Raw genomic sequence first — 5,366 nt, 5'->3', positions numbered from 1 at the left:
GACTTGGGAAAGGGTGTGTCGTTGGCAAGTCCCCGGGGCGGTTAGTGTGTGTGGTGATAAGTCTGTAGGGCGCGATGTATGCTGTTTACATGTGTTTGGCGCGTGAGTGAATTATTATTAATGTGTGTTTTGAAGTCTGCAATTGGCTGTCCTTCGTTGAGGGCGTTTATCATTGTCATGTATCTACAACGAGTAATAGGAGGGTAGGAAAATATTCAGAAGTGTTCGTGCGTGAATAACGCATGGGCAACGATTCGCGCGCGCCCTCTGGTCCTGACATCAACGTCCACAATAAACAGACCATACCGCCCTCTATGGGACGACGCTGACACCGCCACCCACAGACACAACACAGCCATCTATGAGAATGTGACCAAACTACATTGCCGTCTGGCCCAGAAACGACACCTCCATCTACAGGAATCCAACGGAACTACACCAACCATACTGCCAAACCACAGCATCGCCATCTATGACAATGTGACGAAACCACATGCAATAGCCCCATCTACGCGAATCGGACGACACTACGTCCACCATGTCGCGCGCAACACGAAAACTAAATACCGCCATCTGCAAGTCTCCCGAAACATGACCTGCTGCACCGACGATACCGCCATCTATGAGACGCCACCCCGACTACGACATCGCTAGGTCCCACAGTACCCATTTTCCGACGCCACCCACAAAGCCTGCATAATCTGTCCACCACAGGAACCCGAACGCCAGTGCCTGCGTCGCACGAAGTAGTCAACCGACAATCACTCCACCCGCACCCGCACGTGCCCCACCCCAACCGCCGAAATCGCAACTCCAGCGGATGAACGGCGGACTCTTCCCGCACTCGTACGTTGCAATCCACCCCTATATCTTGCGTTTCACGAAGAGTTATATCCAATATGCCAAATTCCCGCTGTCCCTATACATGCTGTAAGTCTGTGCACACAATATGAACCACACATCAGCGAGACACTCTATCACACATTACTCTCTGCCTGTAACAGACACAGATACAATATGTAAGCACCAGCATGGACCAACGTCCGGTGCATCCTCTCCGCCACAGTACACCATCCACACTATGATAACCACACCAGGGGGTCCAATTCTAAAATAGAATATCCCACCCGTCCGACATCCACAATTGCTCAGATAAGCCACCAACACCCACACATGTCCTACACAGGGGTGCACCCAACACCACCACACTGCCTCCTGTTACGGCACAGAAACAATGGCAGGAATGAATCACACAGGTCTGCCGCTCCCTTGCCGCAACCACAGACGCGGCGCGCCTCCAGTCACGAGCGAAAAGCGCATCCTGACGAGACATAACTGCTGTGACATACTGAAGCTGCCTCAGACATTCACTTACAATGATCACTACCAACGAACCTCGGCCCCCCCCCCCCCCCAACACACTCTCTTACCACGTTGTGTACTGTAATCCAACCCATTTCGCACCTTAACCTAACCCATTTTGCACCTTAACTTAACCAAATTCGTAACGCAATTTGTACCGCAATGTAACGCAATGTGTACCGCAATGTAACGCAATGTGTACCGCAATGTAACGCAATGTGTACCGCAATGTACCGCAATGTGTACCGCAATGTACCGCAATGTGTACCGCAATGTGTAACGCAATGTGTAACGCAATGTGTACCGCAATGTGTACCGCAATGTGTAACGCAATGTGTACCGCAATGTGTAACGCAATGTGTACCGCAATGTGTAACGCAATGTGTACCGCAATGTAACGCAATCTGTACCGCAATGTAACGCAATTTGTACCGCAATGTAACGCAATTTGTACCGCAATGTAACGCAATTTGTACCGCAATGTAACGCAATTTGTACCGCAATGTAACGCAATTTGTACCGCAATGTAACGCAATTTGTACCGCAATGTAACGCAATTTTGTACCGCAATGTAACGCAATTTGTACCGCAATGTAACGCAATTTGTACCGCAATGTAACGCAATTTCTACCTTAACCTAACCCACGTTGTGCCTTAACCTAACCCACGTTGTGCCTTAACCTAACCCACGTTGTGCCTTAACCTAACCCACGTTGTGCCTTAACCTAACCCACGTTGTGCCTTAACCTAACCCACGTTGTGCCTTAACCTAACCCACGTTGTGCCTTAACCTAACCCACGTTGTGCCTTAACCTAACCCACGTTGTGCCTTAACCTAACCCACGTTGTGCCTTAACCTAACCCACGTTGTGCCTTAACCTAACCCACGTTGTGCCTTAACCTAACCCACGTTGTGCCTTAACCTAACCCACGTTGTGCCTTAACCTAACCCACGTTGTGCCTTAACCTAACCCACGTTGTGCCTTAACCTAACCCAAGTTGTGCCTTAACCTAACCCAAGTTGTGCCTTAACCTAACCCAAGTTGTGCCTTAACCTAACCCAAGTTGTGCCTTAACCTAACCCAAGTTGTGCCTTAACCTAACCCAAGTTGTGCCTTAACCTAACCCAAGTTGTGCCTTAACCTAACCCAAGTTGTGCCTTAACCTAACCCACGTTGTGCCTTAACCTAACCCAAGTTGTGCCTTAACCTAACCCACGTTGTGCCTTAACCTAACCCACGTTGTGCCTTAACCTAACCCACGTTGTGCCTTAACCTAACCCACGTTGTGCCTTAACCTAACCCACGTTGTGCCTTAACCTAACCCACGTTGTGCCTTAACCTAACCCACGTTGTGCCTTAACCTAACCCACGTTGTGCCTTAACCTAACCCACGTTGTGCCTTAACCTAACCCACGTTGTGCCTTAACCTAACCCACGTTGTGCCTTAACCTAACCCACGTTGTGCCTTAACCTAACCCACGTTGTGCCTTAACCTAACCCACGTTGTGCCTTAACCTAACCCACGTTGTGCCTTAACCTAACCCACGTTGGCCTTAACCTAACCCACGTTGTGCCTTAACCTAACCCACGTTGTGCCTTAACCTAACCCAAGTTGTGCCTTAACCTAACCCAAGTTGTGCCTTAACCTAACCCAAGTTGTGCCTTAACCTAACCCAAGTTGTGCCTTAACCTAACCCAAGTTGTGCCTTAACCTAACCCAAGTTGTGCCTTAACCTAACCCAAGTTGTGCCTTAACCTAACCCAAGTTGTGCCTTAACCTAACCCACGTTGTGCCTTAACCTAACCCACGTTGTGCCTTAACCTAACCCACGTTGTGCCTTAACCTAACCCACGTTGTGCCTTAACCTAACCCACGTTGTGCCTTAACCTAACCCACGTTGTGCCTTAACCTAACCCACGTTGTGCCTTAACCTAACCCACGTTGTGCCTTAACCTAACCCACGTTGTGCCTTAACCTAACCCACGTTGTGCCTTAACCTAACCCACGTTGTGCCTTAACCTAACCCACGTTGTGCCTTAACCTAACCCACGTTGTGCCTTAACCTAACCCAAGTTGTGCCTTAACCTAACCCACGTTGTGCCTTAACCTAACCCAAGTTGTGCCTTAACCTGCTCTGTAATTGGCATATGACACGTTACATTAATCCAGTGTTGTCTAACCACAACCCTCTGAATATAGTTCGCTACTCGCACCGCCCACCCTCTTGTGTATCGTTTCATGTTCAACACTTCGCAAGTGTTGCTTACTTTTTACATGCTCCCGCTGTACACTGTAATGTGGACGACTGCAGGATGTACATCGCCCCCACCCTCCCCCCTGCCTTCGCACGCTGGTCGTTCAGGTGCTTGCGTGTTCAATGCCCTTCGCAGCTGTTCACTGGCATTCGCATGTCGAAGCGCTCAGTCTACGTCGTGGTACGGCCTGTGTCCACTGTCCGCTGATGTCGTAAGCTTAACCCTCACATTGTACTGCACATAGGTCCGTATGTACTGCATGATACGCTGTGGCACATGTGTGACCGTACAACGACTGCGCCCAACAACAGCGAACCATACGGTCCAAATGTTGTGCACTCAGCCACGTGCCGTCTCCCCATAACAGCTACATTGCAGTGTGGTACGCCATAGAGACGTGTGGGATTAACGGACGCCCTGGATGGCGATCAGCATGAGCCGTCTGTTGATGTAGTGGCGCGTGTATTCAAACGTAGTCGTCTCTTCTCACACAGTGTGATAGCATGGTGCACCGCGTTCCACATCTGCGACATGGTACAGATGCTGGTTGACAGTCGGTCTCGTAATGGACATCGCATACGTAGGGGGCCACCTCCCACGTGTTCTCTAGTCGTGCACATTTTGTTGCGTGTATGTGGGCAGACGTAGTGTGTCGTGACACCTAACAGACAGGTATGCAATAATCGTTGCATTTGCAAACTGGGATGGACGTCTACGTTTGCTGGTGACGTTACGCAAATGAACAACTGGTAAACCCATTGTGGTGCGGTTGTTGTTGCTGGAGGTAAATCAGTAAGGGCAAATCTGTGTGTGAAGCGATACGCGGCGGTGGCTGGGTGGGACCGTCCCCGGCCGGTGAGGGGGGGCCGCCCGGCGTGCTGGCCGCGCGGTGCGTGGGCGCACGCGCTACAGCCGGCTGGTGGGGGCGCCCAGTGGCAGGCGCGCCGGCCGACGGACGCGGCAGGCGGCGCAGCTGCGCGCCGGGGCACCCTGCGCGCGGCGCCGGGCGGCCAAAGTGGGTCCTCGCGGGCCCGGTGCGAAGCGCGGTGGACATCTGCAGTGTGCTGGTCCGACTGAGGACTGTGTGCGTTGAGGATGCGCCGCCGCCCGGCACTCGGCGCCGCGACGCCGTCTGCTGCTCGGTCGCCCCAGCGGTTCTCGCTGGTGGTTTGTATCGCAGTTGTGCAGACGTGTTGGCACGTGCGCTGTGCTGGGAGAGTTCGCTTCGGCACCCACGTGGGGCCTTTGCCCTTCTGTGGCGCTGGCGTTGGAGCTGCCGGTCACCGTAGGTGGCGCGTGTTGTCTCCCGCCGGCAATGCCACGACAGCACGCTCCCGGGCCTCTGTCGGCAGCGGCAAGCTCAGTTGGGAGCACGGGTGGTCGCACCTAAAGCGTCTACTCGCCTAACTCCGGGCGATTGCGCCTCTCTCGAACCCGACCAAGTACTTAGGACGGCGCTGCGCGCCGCCGGGACCTGAGAGGGTTTCGAGGTGTATTGTGCAGGGGAGCTCAGCCTCCTCCTGTTTGCAGAATAATTGAGCGGACGCTTGCGTGTTCGCGCGGGGCCCCTGGGACACACTCCCGGGCGGCCGGCTGCTCAGCTCTAGTTGACGCAGCTCCCTGGTTGATCCTGCCAGTAGTCATATGCTTGTCTCAAAGATTAAGCCATGCATGTCTCAGTACAAGCCGCATTAAGGTGAAACCGCGAATGGCTCATTAAATCAGTTATGGTTCCTTAGATCGTAC

General features: G+C 52.8%; 1 non-coding gene across 1 annotated transcript in view; it reads left to right on the top strand.

Annotated features, from left to right (window-relative positions):
• The first annotated feature begins 5,237 nt into the window (after positions 1-5,237).
• The window catches only part of LOC126111637 (small subunit ribosomal RNA), a 1,909-nt gene continuing 1,780 nt past the window's right edge, over positions 5,238-5,366 (top strand). Inside the window, exon 1 of the ribosomal RNA XR_007524165.1 lies at positions 5,238-5,366. This exon is cut by the window's right edge and continues 1,780 nt beyond it. This is a non-coding gene — a ribosomal RNA (small subunit ribosomal RNA).

The sequence above is a fragment of the Schistocerca cancellata genome, unplaced genomic scaffold (assembly GCF_023864275.1).
Source record: "Schistocerca cancellata isolate TAMUIC-IGC-003103 unplaced genomic scaffold, iqSchCanc2.1 HiC_scaffold_78, whole genome shotgun sequence".
Classification (NCBI taxonomy): Eukaryota; Metazoa; Arthropoda; class Insecta; order Orthoptera; family Acrididae; genus Schistocerca; species Schistocerca cancellata.
The sequence above is the reverse complement of the archived record's forward strand: the minus strand, read 5'-3'. Positions and strand labels throughout refer to the sequence as shown.